The 16,328-nt window shown below is 38.4% G+C and overlaps 1 pseudogene; it reads right to left on the reverse strand.

Annotated features, from left to right (window-relative positions):
- Positions 1 to 2,448: 2,448 nt before the first annotated feature.
- The window catches only part of LOC136146418 (translation machinery-associated protein 16-like), a 46,188-nt pseudogene continuing 32,308 nt past the window's right edge, over positions 2,449 to 16,328 (reverse strand).

A 16,328-nucleotide genomic window follows, 5' to 3' on the forward strand; every position in this document is an offset into this window, starting at 1 on the left:
TTCTCAAGGCAAGAATACTAGAGTGGTTTTCCATTCCCTTCTTCAGTGATGACAAACCTAGACAGCATATTAAAAAGCAGAGACATCACTTTACTGACAAGGTCTGTAGAGTCAAAGCTATGGTTTTTCCAGTAGTCATGTATGGATGGGAGAATTGAGCCAAAAAAAAAAAAAAAAGGCTGAGTGCTGAAGAATTGATGTTTTCAAACTGTGGTGCTGGAGAAGACTCTTGAGAGCCCCTTGGACAGCAAGGAGACCCAACCAGTCCATCCTAAAGGAAATCAACCCTGAATACTCATTGGAAGGACTGATGCTGAAGCTGAAGCTCTGATACTTTGGCCCCCTGATGCAAAGAGCTGACTTATTGGAAAAGACCCAATGCTGGGAAAGACTGAGGGCAGGAGAAGAAGTGGGCAAGAGAGGATGAGATGGTTGGGTGGCATCAGTGACTCAATGGCCATGAGTCTGAGCAAACTCTAGGAGATAGTGAAGGACAAGGAAGCCTGGCATGCTGCAGCCCACAGGGTCACAGAGAGTCAGACATGACTTAGCGACTGAACAACCTTTGTATCATATAATCTTCAGGCCCCACCAAACATGGATTTTCCCCTGAAAAGTTGTTAAACGGAGGTTTTAGGAAGTCCATATAACAGCAGGCACAATGGAAACATGAACCTGATCATTCCCACCTCCTAACTGTTGCCGAATTTTCTGTTGGCCGAAGACAATTGTTCACACTTATTGCCCTGGTGTGCTCTTAGATTCAGAATGTGTCTTGAATTTTTCACTTACACAGTATGGAGCACATTATTAATAGTTTCAGCTGAGTCAGTCGGGAAGTTTGTGTTAGATCTGTCTCATCTAGTATCATGTGAAACATGTGTAGTGAGTTAAGTTCTTACTGCAGTGCATGGTTGAATCTGCTGGATGACCTGGAACGATGTGCCGCTTTACCCCAGCATGTTTCAGAGATGATGAGTCTGACACCTCCCTTTCAGGGACAGCATGAAGGCATTCACTGATAAAAGAAGTTTACTTAGACATGAGAGCCTAGGAACATCAAACACTTTCAAATCTTCAGCAAGAGTAGAAGCAGGCCATGATGCCGCTATGAACAGCCCCTTGTACGGGGCAATGCACTTCAGACCATCCAGGAAACTGCAAGATACAGGAAACCACTATGCTGCACTTGGTGAAGTCAGAGTCATAAGATGCAACATTTTTTTGTTATGAATGTGATGGTGAATACAAATGAAATTAAACTGAGAGGTTTTGTGGTGCTGTAGCATCTAAAATTGGGTGAAACAGAACATTAAGAACATAAAAATAATTAAACATAAGTAAGTCATAAGTACAGACAGTATTAATGAGTTTCAGCTTGTGAAATATTAAGTGAAAATGATATGTTGGCATGGTTAAAATATAGAACTTTCAAGAATATTTGAGAAGTATTTACACATCAGGTGGCGCTAGTGGTGAAGAACCTGCCTGTCAATATAGGAGACGCAAGAGATGTAGGTTCAGTCCCTGGGTGGGGAAGATTCCCTGGGGAAGGAAATGGCATTCCACTGCAGTATTATTGCCTGGAGCATCCCGAGAGCAGAAGAGCCTGGCGGGCCAGAAAGTCAGACATGACTGAGTAACTGAGTGCATGCATGCGCGCAAGCGCGCGCACACACACACACACACACACACACACACACACACACACACACACATTTACATATCAAATCAATAAAATCCTCCCCAAATAAGTATTGTTCTACTTATTTTTAAAATTCACATAATTGAGAGAAGCATTTCGTACTACATACAGATATGCTACTTTAAAATTTTACAAATGATTGTATTTTTTTTAAGTATTTGAAAAGAACTATAAGTTCAGCAATATAATAAAGTAAAAGTTTGTTGCTCAGTCATGTCCGACTCCTTGCTGACCCCATGGACTAGCCAACCAGGCTCTTCTGTCCGTGGAATTCTCTAGCCAAGAATACTGGAGTGGGTAACCATTTTCTTCTCCAGGGGATCTTCCTAACCTAGGGATGGAACCCAGATTTCCTGCATTGCAGGTAGATACTTTACCATCTGAGCAACCAGGGAAGCCCAGTATAATAAATTTGTGAATTAATAAGTAAATACTCAGAAAATCTAGTATTAAAAAAAATTAGTGCCCCTTTTATCTGTTAAAGTATTCAGTTCATGAAGGATCCAGTGTGTTTTGATTATCTGGTTGGCTAGAATCAGACCTCCTAGGCAAGAGGCAAGAGGCAAGAGCATCTTAGTAGATTCCTGACCTATAAAATAAGTTATTTGGGTAGGAAGGGTCAAATCTAGATCTTAAAAGTTCTTCTCCCAATCAAGTATTTAAATTAAAAAGGGTCAAATTCTTTTTTGGGTCATAGGATTCTGTGCCACTAATTAAGACTTGAAAGATGCAGGGCTGTTGATTCATAAGTATCCCGATTTCCTCTCAAGTTTGTCCAGTGCAGAAAAAGAATGCGTCTTAGAGAACAGGAGCTGGTCTTTGTAAGCTAAACCTGGTGCGGTGGTGGCAGCCCTAGCTGCTATGCCGGTTACGATCTCCCTGATGGAATCAATCACTATAGTCCCCAGCACAGGGCACCCAACTGCTGTTACTTTTTAGTCTCTAAGTTGTGTCCAACTCTTTTGCAATTCCTTGGACTATAGCCCTCCAGACTCCTCTGTGCATGGGATTTCCCAGGCAAGAATACCAGAGTGGGCTGCCATTTCCTTCTCCAGGGATATTCCTGACGCAGGCATTGAACCTGTGGCTCCTGTATTGGCAGTCGGATTCTTTACCACTGAGCCACTTGGGAAGCCCACCCGACTGTTAGTCTAGTGAATATTTTCTTTCCTTGGTCCAATTGAAAGGAGTCTTCATACTTCCAAAGCAATTTGCTGCACTTTGTGACTGCATATTTCCCTGTGTTCTGACATAATTTTCATTACACAGAAGCATTTTCAATACTCACTTGTATCATGTACTGAGAAAAACACTAATCAGAGAGCTATTATCTTAGCATACCTGTGACATTAGATGCATCTGTGATTTATTTGACAGTCATCTATCCTAACAACTTTTCATGATGCTAATTTGAATCCTTTAGCATCAAACATGACTAGCATATTTCATCTGCTTTTAGCTAAATTGATTTTCTGGATGTTAGATAGCTGACTGAGGCCCTTCTGGATAAAATTACCTATTGTCATTCCAATTGCCATATCTTCCAAGTCTTTGTCTTCATATTTATTTATTTATTTGTCAGTGAGACAGAATGTGTGACAAGCATTTGTTTCATGCTTCTAATTAGATGCAATACAAAAGTAGGAACAGCTGACTCAGAGATTTATCATGTGAGCCTGATTTATGCTTTCATGAAATCATAGTGTGCTAGATGAAGGCTGGTCTCCCAACTCAACAGGAATTATAGTGGTATTTGTCTTTTCAAGTGGCATCATTTAACCAAGGAAAAAGAAAAGGCAGCCTTCCAAAACCCAGTGGGTGCCAGTAACCCGAAGTGCACTTCTGCAGGGTAGCTTCCTGCCGAGTGTTTGCTGGTAAACTTGGAACTGCTATACTGCATATATCAGTTCAAATTTAGCTGCTTCAGAGAACATTTTTAAAATAATACCATCCAGATAGGAAGAGAGACCAAAGAAGATGTGGAGGGTGGGGGGCATAAGAAGAAAAGGAGAGAAATCCTAGAGGGCGAGTAGGATAGATCATTATCTTCTGTTTGTTTTTTTCGTTTGCTCATTCTATTGCATCACCAAAATCATAGTCTTTAGACAACATGAAAACTAGTAGTTAGCAATATAACAAAATCTAAAAAGTGAATTTTTTCAAACTCTGTTTTGGATGAGCAGAAAGCTGATCGCCCCATGAAATTTTCAAGTTGTTAAATACCAGCAATGTGCAAGGTCAGAGTGGCAAATACTTAGCAAAAAAAACAGTGACTCCTTTCAGCCATGTCTTTGACTATTACTGATGGATCGAGGGGCTTCCCAGGTGGTGCTAGTGGCACCTAGCTATGGTGCCAGCAGACATAAGAGACTCTCTGGAAAGATCCCCTGGAGGAGGGCATGGCAACCTCCTCCAGTATTCTTGCCTGGAGAATCCAATGGACAGAGGAACCTGGCAGGCTACAGTCCAAAGGATTGCAAAGAGTCAGACATGACTGAAGCAGTTTAGCACATATGCAATGGATCACGGCATTATGTTTCTCTAAGCCCAGATAAGTCCTCATATACCATTTTTATTTTTTTTAATTATCACAGTGGGAGGACTACTGCTTGGTTATAGGTATCAAACAATATAACACTTACTCACCCTTTCTTTTCTAGATTAAACATTAAATGCAGAATGAAACTCTCCTTTTACCTTTTACCTGTCCTTCATCATCACCATGTTTCTCATTAATTCACAGAATGAAAGATGCGGTACATAGGGAAAGGAAAGAAAAATTTTTTTTTACAAAGCATGCTTGAACATTCTTGTATTATTAATTTCTGTTCTTTAGAAATAAACCTGCTTTATGGTATTTAATACCCCCACTTTTACCACAGTACACTACCATTATACTACAGGAAAATAACCATTTCCATTTCTTACTTCCCATTCATTAAAAAAAAAAAATAATGCATGAGACAAGTGCTCGGGCCTGGTGCACTGGGAAGACCCAGAGGAATTGGGTAGAGAGGGAGGTGGGAGGGGGGATCGGGATGGGGAATACATGTAAATCCATGGCTGATTCATGTCAATGTATGACAAAACCCACTACAATATTGTAAAGTAATTAGCCTCCAACTAATAAAAATAAATGAAAAAAAATGCTTTAGATGCTTTTGAGCTTCTCATAACAATCACAAAGGAACCAGGTCATTTCAAACCATAAAAAAGTGTTAGTCACTCAGTCGTGTCCAACTCTTTGCTATATATATTCATGAAACTTTCTCTACATCTTCCACTGCAGAAGCCTGCCTTTGCCTTAGTATCTCTTGTTTCTGGTATTAATTCAATGATGGATATCTTTACATTGTAAATTACTCTATTCTCTTGTTTTTGTTTAGTTGCTAAGTCATGTCCAACTATGCGACCCCATGGGGACTATAGCCTGCCAGTCTCCTCTGTTCATGGAATTTTCCAGGCAAGAATACTGGAGTTAAGTTACCATTTCCTTCCTTAGGGGATCTTCGCAACCCAGGGATCAAAGGCAATTTTTCTATCACTGATCACTCAAGAAATACCCACATTAACTTTCCAGCAAAACAGTTCCTGCCTCTGCCCGAATATGTGAGATTAGGTGATTCTAAGTAAACATGAGGAAAACATTGTAACATTTTTTGCTCTCATTCATATTGTTCTCCCAGCTCCAGAAATCCAGATTAGATGGATTTTGCTGAGCACTTCCACCTATTCTAATAAATTGACGTCAATGAAAACCAATATTCATTTTTGAGTAAAAATTATAACACTGTTTTTGAAACTGAAAATAAGTGAATAAACTAAACAGCAAATTCATGTATGAAGACAATAATTTATCATCATCAAAATTCATGTAACTAGAAGTCCTCAAATTATTTATTTTCAACTCAAGTAAAGATAATAAGGCCACTGCAGTCATTTCTTTGTGTCAACTGACGCATCTTTCAGTTCCAGTTCCCCCTAAATCCCAGTCTATAACTTTAACAGCTTTCTTCTCGCACCTCATGGGCACTGCATCATTAGCACAGATTTTTTTCATTTGAAAGTGTCAGTTGCTCAGTTGTGTCTGACTCTGCAACCCCATGGACTTTACTGTCCTTAGAAATCTCCAGGCAAGAATACTCCTCAGATCAAAACCCCATTCCCTAACAGTTTTCAGATTATCTGCATTTAAAATGTCTGGAATCCGGAGACCAAAGGCTCAGCAGTAAAGAATCTGCCTGCCTGTGCAGGAGCCTCTGTTCATCCCTGGGTCAGGAAGATCCCCTGGAGAAGAAAATGGCAACTCATGCCAGTATTCTTGTCTGGAGAATTCCATGGACAGAGGAGGCTGGCGGGCTCTGGAGTGCATGGAGTTGCAAAGAGTCAGACATGACTTAGTGACTAAACAACAACAAGCAGCCTTGGTACAGTGCCCAATCCTGCCCCAGGGTCTGCTTGATGAATACCTCTCAGGAACAGTGCTCATGGCCCTGTCATTTCCTTGATGCTATTCTGCACCTCAGTCCACTCCAGCTCACTGCTGTATCGATGCAAATACCTTTCAATTAATTTACAAGCATCTCTCTTTCAATATCCTACTTTTTGGGATCAAGATGATTTTGAAACCAGTGTGGTTTTTCACCAATAAGGTTGAGGCACAATGTCTTTCATTCTTCAATTTTTCCTTTTTATTTTTATTTTTTTGTTTGAGGACCTCTCTTATAGGATGGCTGACTTTTTTTCTTGCCCTACCCTTTTTCCTTTGGTGCTTTAGGCATGACAGCATCCAGCCAGCTTGGCACCTCCCTCCAGATCTCCGACTCCTCATGTGGGCACATCATCATCGGGCAGCTTCGGGGAGCTCACAAGGAGACCCCGGTCCATGCCTTACCAAAAATAGATAACAAACAGGTCAGTCTTTTAAATTTACAGTCTAATAGAAGAATAGGATTAGTAATGCCTTTCCTGCACATCTCAAAGGCGTCATTCCAGTCTCTGAAATGGTATACCTATGTGATTTATCCACTATTTTTTTCCAGTGGAAAAGTGCTTTTTGAATGAAATATTTTTCCTTCTTTAATTTTAGGCTGTGGATAAATATGTTGTTGCCACTGAATAAGTATATACACTAATATGAAATAATGTTTTTAGAATATCTGTGCACAATAAGTGGAGTGGAAACTCCTAGCCTTTACATTTTATTATACTTGAGCTTAAGCCTGTAAATTGCTTTGTTTCTCCCACTCTTTTTCTAAGCTTGAGGTCTTTCTTAGTCACCACCGCTCACTAAGAAGCTGCTCTTTGTCTGCACTCCCACCATGCATTCTTGCTTTCTCTCCTTCTTTCCCCAAAACACTCACAAAATAACCGCTCCTTTGTAGCATGTACGTTGCCTCTGAGCCAAATTTAGTAGAATTTTATAAAGGCCCACAAAGCATGGGCGGGCTGGCAATCCAAATGTGATGGTCCTGTTCTTCATTTTGTATGAGACTTCCAGAACTTCATACACAGAACTTATTTTTTTGCTTTTGAGATATTGTACACAATATATGCAAAGAACAGTCCATTTGCAGTCACACAGCATGGGTTAGATTTCCATTCCCTTTGCTTATAGCTGAGTAACTTTATTCTTTATCCTCGCTTGTAAAATTGGGGAAATATAAGTTCCCATAATCAAATGAGAATATATCTAAGTTATATAAACATTGTGTGTGACAATAAACGAGAACTTCATTTTCACTTTTCCATTTAGCTTCCTTTCCTAACTGGCTATATATTTTAAAAATCTTTCCATGGTTCTAGTAGTCATCCAAGAGCTTCCCTGGTGGCTCAGATGGTAAAGAAACTGCCTGCAATACAGGAGACTTGGGTTTGATCCCTGGCTCAGGAGGAAGATCCCCTGAGGGGAATCCCCTGAGCAGAAGGACTGGCTGCCTGCTCCAGTTTTCTTGGGCTTCCCTGGTGAATCAGGTAAAGCAGGTAAAGAATCTGCCTGCAATGCGGGAGACCTGGGTTCGATCCCTGCGTTGGGAAGATCTCCTGGGGAAGGGAAAGGTTGCCCGCTCCTGTATTCTTGCCTGGAGAATCCCTTGGAGCCATTTGTAATTATATGTAATGCTTCTGCAGTGATCAAAATAAGTCAGGGGTTGAACTGTAAACTCTTCCATAGAAATCATGTATATGTATGTTTGGGTCATTTGTATATTGTAAATGGTGTTGAAGGGCATTAGAGGGATATTTTAAAATTCAGGTATGAAGTAATTTCTTATGGAAAAATAAAACAATAGCATGAATTATGGCTCAGAATATGAATCTTTTATCCCTGGCTGAGGCAGAGTTTAGTACCACTTGTTAACTTTTTTGTGCTTCCATATCTGTCTGTTTCCCTCCGTTACCCTCTATTCTTTCCTTAGAAATGTCCAAACAAAATCTTTTCGCTTTTTCTTCCCAAACCCAAAGCTCTTTTCCTCTTCCTTCATTTTACTCATCTTTTCTGATGCCAGTGTTCCAGGCAGTGTTTAGACAGATTTATCTTCATAGCTTTGCCCTGATATATAACACACAAATGATTTCCACATTTTTGGAAAATGGTACTAGGAAATCGTTTCTTAAGACTTTTGAACTGAAAATAGTGATGCTTAAATTTCTGTGATGTTTTGCAAAGAAAAATAATAAATTTCAACAGTTGCAACAAATAAAATGCACAGTGTTTACACAGTGATACAGGAATTGTCTCCAAGCAAAACTAAAGAAACCAAAATTATTACAATATATAGAAGAAAACTACTTTTGATTTTAGCAAATATTTAAAATTATACATAGGTCATCTAAGCCAGACACCTGAAATCAGTGCCAACCGGTCTCTTTTCCCTACCCTGGAAGTACCATTGATAGACAAACCTTGTTATATTTTTCCTTTTAAACCTGCTCACTCCACAGATGTTTATTGTGGCTGCTTCTATCCTAAATACTCGAGAAAGAAACATGAATAAATAGACAAAAATTGATGTCGTCGTAAAGCTTACATGCTGGTGTGTGCACTGGTGGAGGGTTGGGGGTGTGAGGAAGTGGGACAATCAAATAAGTACGTAAAATACACAATATGTCAGAAATGCTTGGAGAAAAAATTAGTCTTGGGGAAAGAACACAGGAAGTGGCAGAAGGCACGGGAGAGGCTCACTGCTCCAAGAGCCAGATGGGGATTAGAGTCTGGGGATGAAGAATGACCTGGGAGTCCCTGGGCTTCTGGTGGTGACTGATGCAAATGGGGATAAAGGGCATAATGAGATTCTTACTGATGGTGTCAACAGAGATAATGGTGGTGACGCTAGCGGTGCTGGGAGGGGGCGAGCCAGCGCGGCCAGGAGCGGGGCGGGGGGTACTTCCTGCAAGGAGCAAAGCTAAGGCCTCTAATTCATTCTTGCCAGTAGTGGTGATGGGGGCAGGGAATGGCACCCCTGAGAGCCCGCACAATTCCTAGACCCTCTCCGGACCCCTGCCAATGCAGGTTTTTCCTCAAATCTCTCCCCTCCTGTCCATCTCCCCTAAGCCCGCTTCCAGTTCACACCGGTATCAGCTCTGCCAGGGCTTTAGTCTTGCTTCCAGGAGTTCATTTTTCACACAGTCAGATAAACTACCTGAAAAACAAATCCAGCCATGTAATTTTCACTCCAAACCTTTCTTGATCAAAAATCACGAGCACATAAGCTACCCCCTTGTTCCTGGATCGTATTTTCTGTTCACATCCTATTTTCGGTTCAAATCATACAAAGTTGCTCTTAGTTACTGGCCCAGAGCATTCTTTCATCCTACATATTCTTTTCTTGCCACTGCTTCGACGTGAAATGCCCTTTCTCCTTTCTTAACCTGACAAAATCTTTCTCAACTTTCAAGGCATAGCTTTAGTGTTCTTACCTTCAACATGCTTTTCAAGAAGCCCAGATAAAGTGCTATGTCTATGTGCTACCCCAAGCACACCTTTTGTGTGGTATCTAAAGTATCCTGGATTGTTACATCCACAAGGACAAGAACCATGCATTATTCATCTGATGCTCTCAGAGGACAGCAAGGTGTCTGTTTATTAAGCAAATAAAAATCGATAGGCTACATTGAAACTCTGGTTTGCTAATCCTGTTTTCTGACCTAGAATGCAGTCTTCAGGTTGCCACTGATGTGGTGAGAAATTAGTTTGAAATATACATTTTTATTATTTTCTTTTCTCCAGTTCTTTAGTTCATCAGTACCATCTAAACTGCTTCAAAGAGAAGTAGGATTGTTACGAAGGAATGACAAAAAGAAAAAAAAAATAGGCAAGGAAGGATTCAAGCTGATTTTTAAACTTCTAAACCAGTCTTTGAAGAATCAAACAAAAAAATTAGAAAAGTTGGGCACAGAGTTGGGGTTTACACTGATGGAAGGGAAGTGCAGAAAGGAGTGACAACCTAGGTTATGGGCAGACTTGAGACTGGTTTATCTTAGGGAAGAACACGTGTTGGAGAAGAGGGTTCTGATATATGATAACTCAGTATAGAGAATCAGGGTCAGTCTCTGGGATTACCAAGCATTTTAAGGGGACAGCACATGAACCACTATCTTTTTCCTGTTACATAAAGACCAAAATGAAAAAGCAAGCAAAATCTTTAGTTTTACAATTCTAAATGTACAATAAAAAAATCTAGACTCTTAGTTCTGATATAGGATTTTATTTTGGGACCATACCAGTGTCTCCCTCTGAAATCTTGGCAAATCATAACCTACACAGCAAGGAAAAACCAGAGAGAATCTTGTACAGTTCAGATCAGTCTCTCAGTCGTGTCTGACTCTTTATTACCCCATGAACTGCAGCACGCCAGGCCTCCCTGTCCATCATAAACTCCTGACGCTTGCTCAAACTCATGCCTATCGAGTTGATGCCATCCAACCATCTCTTTCTCTGTCATCCCCTTCTCCTCCCGCCTTGAATCTTGCCCATCCTCAGGGCCTTTTCAAATGAGTCAGTTCTTCACGTCCGGTGGCCAAAATATTAGAACTTCAGCTTCAGCGTCAGTCCTTTCAATGAATATTCGGGCTGATTTCCTTTAGGATGGACTGGTTGGATCTCCTTGCAGTCCTAGAGACTCTCAAGAGTCTTCTCCAACATCACAGTTCAAAAGCATCAATACTTCGGCACTCAGCTTTCTTTATAGTTCAACTCTCACATCCATACGTGACCACTGGAAAAACCATCACTTTGACTAAAGGGCCCTTTGTTGGCAAAGTAATATCTCTGCTTTTTAATATGCTGTCTAGGTTGGTCATAACTTTTCTTCCAAGGAGCAAGTGTCTTTTAATTTCATGGCTGCAGTCACCACCTGCAGTGATTTTGGAGCCCCCAAAAATAAAGTCTCACACTGCTTCCATTGTTTCCCCATCTATTTGCCATGAAGTGATGGGACCAGATGCCATGATCTTAGTTTTCTGAATGTTGAGTTTTAAGACAACTTTTTCAATCTCCTCTTTCACTTTCATCAGGAGGCTCTTTAGTTCTTTGCTTTCTGCCATAAGTGTGGTGTCATCTGCATATCTGAGGTTATTGATATTCCTCCAGGCAATCTTGATTTTAACTTGTGCTTCATCCAGCCTGGCATTTTGCATGATGTAGTCTGCATATATATTAAATAAGCAGGGTGACAATATACAGCCTTGTCGTATTCCTTTCCTGATTTGGAACCAGTCTGTTATGCTATGTCCAGTTCTAACTGTTGTTTCTTGACCTGCATACAGATTTCTCAGGAGACAGATCAGGTGGTCTGGTATTCCCATCTCTTGAAGAATTTTCCAGTTTGCTGTGATCCACGCAGTCAAAGTTTTTGGCATAGTCAATAAAGCAGAATATAAATGTTTTTCTGGAACTCTCATGCTTTTTTGATGATCCAACAGATGTTGACAATCTGATCTCTGGCTCCTCTGCCTTTTCTCAATCCAGCTTGAACATCTTGAAGTTCACGGTTCACGTACTGTTGAAACCTGGCTTGGAGGATTTTGAGCATTACTTTGCTGGCATGTGAGATGAGTGCAATTGTGCAACAGTCTGAACATTCTTTGCCATTGCCTTTCTTTGAGAATCTTGTACAGGGATCTACAAACTTGTTTTTTAAAGTAGAACTTATTTTTCAGATTAAATTTTATAGAAAATCTTGATTTACAGCCAGACAGAATTAAGACTTCCTTGGTGAAGGGAGGAAGCCCAAAGCCCCAGTATCCTGAGGCAGCCCCGACCCAGCTCTGTGAAATTTAGGGCTCCAAAGACCATGGCATATACATTACCAATGTAGGGCAACTTCCGTATTTTGTGGATGAGGAGACTGGGTTATGATGAATTTAAATGATTTGTGCTAGAGTAAAGGAAATCTGGAATAATGACATCTAGGGCTACATCCTAGAGTGTTTACTGATAACCCAGTTATTGAGTCATCTTTACCTTTGTATACATCTCAAAAGTATCCTGTCTAATTGAGAAGTAAATATGCATAGACATCTTCACTTGAGGGATTTCTGAGAGGTTCAGATCAATAAATGTGAGAAGAGAGTTTATTTTTTCACTAGGTACACATTATACAGCATATTAATATCTGTCCTGCAACCTCTCTATAAGTTATAAAAAATCAAATTGCTCCACTGTTCTTGAGCTAAGGCCATACACTACATTACTATTAAAGAATCATTTATGAACCAAATGGTTGCACAATTAGTGCAATTAAATTTATGATATTTAACAGGGATTTATGCCTTATGTTAAGTACCAAAAAAGCTTACACTTGACTTTTTAAATGTAAACTAGAACAGTCTCAGCCCCTTATAAGAACTCAGTGGGACATTATATCATAAATATGCAACACACGCTAAAAGATGTTAGTTAAGGAACTGTGGCTCAAAATCTGATCCTCCTCCTTTTCCGTTGTGTTATACTTTCATCCTTCATAGATCACAGGTCAACATGAGACACTTTTAAATAAAGAACTTGGATTTTGTTATTGCAGGCTAAATCTCACAATACCATTTTTTGAACATAGTTAGGAAGTAATTCTCTCTGACAATTTTCTGTTATTTTTACTATTCTCTTTCTTTTAAATGCTATCATAGAATATAAACATTTATTAAGTAATTTTATAGAAATCAAAGAAATTTATGAGGCAGCTCACTTTTTAGAATGACAAATGTGAGAGCAGAATTCATTTTAAAAACATAATGGAAGCTTCCAAATATATCCACATATATAAAGTATTATTAAAGTTTTTCCTGGTAATGTAATGCTTATCTTATCTAAGTGAACACTGAAATGTCAAAATTCCCTCCCAGTCATTCTGAGAGTTTATTTATTTATTTTGAGAGTTTAAAATAAATCTTAATGTGACCTAGGCACCAAATGCTTGTCCCACATAAAATTATAGGAACAAATTTTTGCTGGACACTTTGGGAAAGCTCTTTCTTTTCCCTAAATAGCTTTTCTGAGGATAGAATGCAGTTACCTTAATAAGAACTGTCACTTAATAAATTTTCCTCAGGGTATAGGGAAGGATTCTGCGGTTTGGCAGAAAGGTATGGATTCAGTAGTGGAAAAACCTAATATTTATAAACTTAAAAATCATGATAACTGCTATTTTAAAACACTGATATAAAGGGCACCTCAGAGTATAATTTGCTATATAGTTAACTCTGTAACAGCATGACTGTGACTATTTTTGTTTTAAGCCCAACGTTTACCAAACTATATCTCAATGCATTTATCCCAGATCTACATATTAAATGATAGTTTACTGTATGTCTAACTTGTTTTATGTATTTATTTCAACGTACCAATAAATAAATTAGCAGTTTCTGAATTCTTCCTATACACTTAAAATTGTGTGTGATACAAAATATTTAACAACAAAAAAAATCTCTTCTGACTTTTGATCCCAGGAAGGCAATAAATATACTTTTCCTATTCTTTCCTAAACATTACTAAACAACCCTTAATATTATTCATAAAATGAACATAGATAGCCTCTGGAAGATAGAAAAAGGCAGAATGGCTAGGAACTTGGGACCCAAAGAAGAGATAATGATACTTCCCTAGATTTTCTTTTCCTCATATATCTCAGACTGAGAGTTTCAGAGACTGATGATCCAAAAGCACAAGCAGGGACAAACAAACAAAAAAGTCCTAACAAAGGCATGCTTTCTCTCTAGCCAAAGAGCATCCAGGAAAACAGAAACCTTTTTTTGTTTTTTTAATAATAACCATTCTATTTCAGGAAACTACCACGGAAAAAAATATTCCTTGTACAATTACAGAAGCCAAATTAGACATTACAAAAATTAGACATTAAAAGTCAAATTAGCCAAAACAAAACAAAGCAAATATTATCAGAGACAAAATTTTTATATGATGATAATAGGGTAGTTCCACAAAAGATACATAGCAATCTTAAATATGTATGCACCAAGCAAGCTATAAAGCAAAAATTAATAGAACTGGGGAAATAAACAAATTATATATGGAGATTTCAACTTCTGTCTCAAAAATTGAAAGAATAACGAGAAAATCATCCAAGATATAGAAGAACTAAACAGACAATCAAGCAACAGAATATGATTGACATTTATAGAACAGTTGACAAAAAAAAGGAGGGACTTCCCTAGTGACTCAGATGGTAAAAAATCTGAATGCAATGCAGAAGACCTGAGTTTGATCCCTGGGTTGGGAAGAGCCCCTGGAGAAGGGAGTGGCTACCCACTCGAGTAATCTTGCCTGGAGAATTTCATGGACAGAGGAGCCTGGCAGGCTACAGTCCATGGAGTCACAAAGAATCGGATATGACTGAGCAGCTAACATTTTCACTTTTGACCAACAAAATAGAATTCACATTAGTTTACAGTACCCCAGAACAAATACCAAGTTAGATCATATCTATAGTCATAAGGTAAACATCAATAACCTTAAAGAATTAAAATCACAGAATATTTTAAATAACCACAATGGAATCAAATTAGAAACCAATAACAGAAAGAGGATAGAATCTGAAAAATCTTGGGAACTAACAACATACTTTAAAAAAACAAACAAAAAACATGGTTTAAAGAGAAAGACTCAAGAAAAAATACACTGCATTAAGTGAAAATTAAAATACAGCACATAAAAATTTGCAGGATACAGCAGTCCTTAGAGGGGAATTTATAGTACTAATTATATACATCATGAAAGATTTTTAAAGGTCTTAATCTATGCTTTCACTTCAAGAACCTAAAAAAAAAAAAAAAAAAGGCAAACTAAACCTTAAGCAAGAAAAAGGAAGGAAATAATAAAGACATGATCAGAAATCAGTGAAAATGAAAACATAAAAACAACAGAAAAAATTCAATGAGACAAAAATTTGTTTCTTTGAAAAATAGTAAAACTGAAACTCCAGCAATAAGACCAAAATAAAAGAGAGAAGACATAAATTGCAGATACTGGAAATGAAGCAGGCAATATCACACAGACCCTTCAGACACATCAGAAGAATAATCATAGGATAATAGGAATAATTCCACAGGTTAATTTTGACAACATAAATGAAACGGGCCGTTTTCTCAAAAACAAACTACCATAAATCAAATGTGAAATGCATAATTTCAATAGCTCCATAACTATAAAAATTAAATTCATAATTATAAACACTCAAAAGAAAAATCTCCAGGCCTAAATGGTTACCCTGGAGAATTCTACCAAATATTCAAATTAAAACCAATTCTACACAATTTCTTCCAGAAAGTAGAAGAGATAGGAACAATTTCCATTCATTCATGAAGCTAATATTACCCTGACACCAAAATCAGACAAAGATGGTACAAAAAGGAAAACTGCAAATCAATATCCCTCATTAACATGGCAACAAGAATTCCTAGCAAATTCAATTATTCAATATATAAAAAGAATAATATGACATGATCAGGTGAGATTTATTTCATGAGCAACAGTGGATTATTTGAAAATCTAGCAATATAATTCCTCATGTTAACAGGATAAAAAGAAAACTTATATGATCATATCAATTCAAAATAAGCATTTGACAAAATCTAATACCCATTCATAATGAAATCTCTCAGAGAAACAGACTAACTTACTTAATTGATAGAAAAAGAAATTCTAAAAAATAAAGCTAGCATTGTACTTGATGAAAGACTGAATACTTTCCTTCTCAGATCAGGAAACATCAAGTGTGATTCCCCTTGTCTATCTAAGGCAATATGCTGCTGGAAGTCCTACCAAGTGCAAAGATCGAAGGAAAAAAAAGAAAGAAAAAAGAAAAAGGAGACAAAAGGAATGCCTATCAAAAGGGAAGAAACAAAATTGGATGAATCTAAAGAATTATACTGAGTGACAAAAACTGAATCCGAAAGGTGTATACTATGTGGTTCCATTTATGTATCATTCCTGAAAAGGCAAAATTACAGAAATGGAAAAGAGATTACTGATTGCCAGTGGTTAAGAAGGAAGGAAATGGCAACCCACTCCAGTACTCTTGCCCAGAAAATCTCATGGACGGAGGAGCCTGGTGCAGGCTACTGTCCATGGGGTCGCAGAGAGTCAGACACGACTGAGCGATTTCACTTCACT

Source organism: Muntiacus reevesi, chromosome 14 (genome assembly GCF_963930625.1).
Source record: "Muntiacus reevesi chromosome 14, mMunRee1.1, whole genome shotgun sequence".
Classification (NCBI taxonomy): Eukaryota; Metazoa; Chordata; class Mammalia; order Artiodactyla; family Cervidae; genus Muntiacus; species Muntiacus reevesi.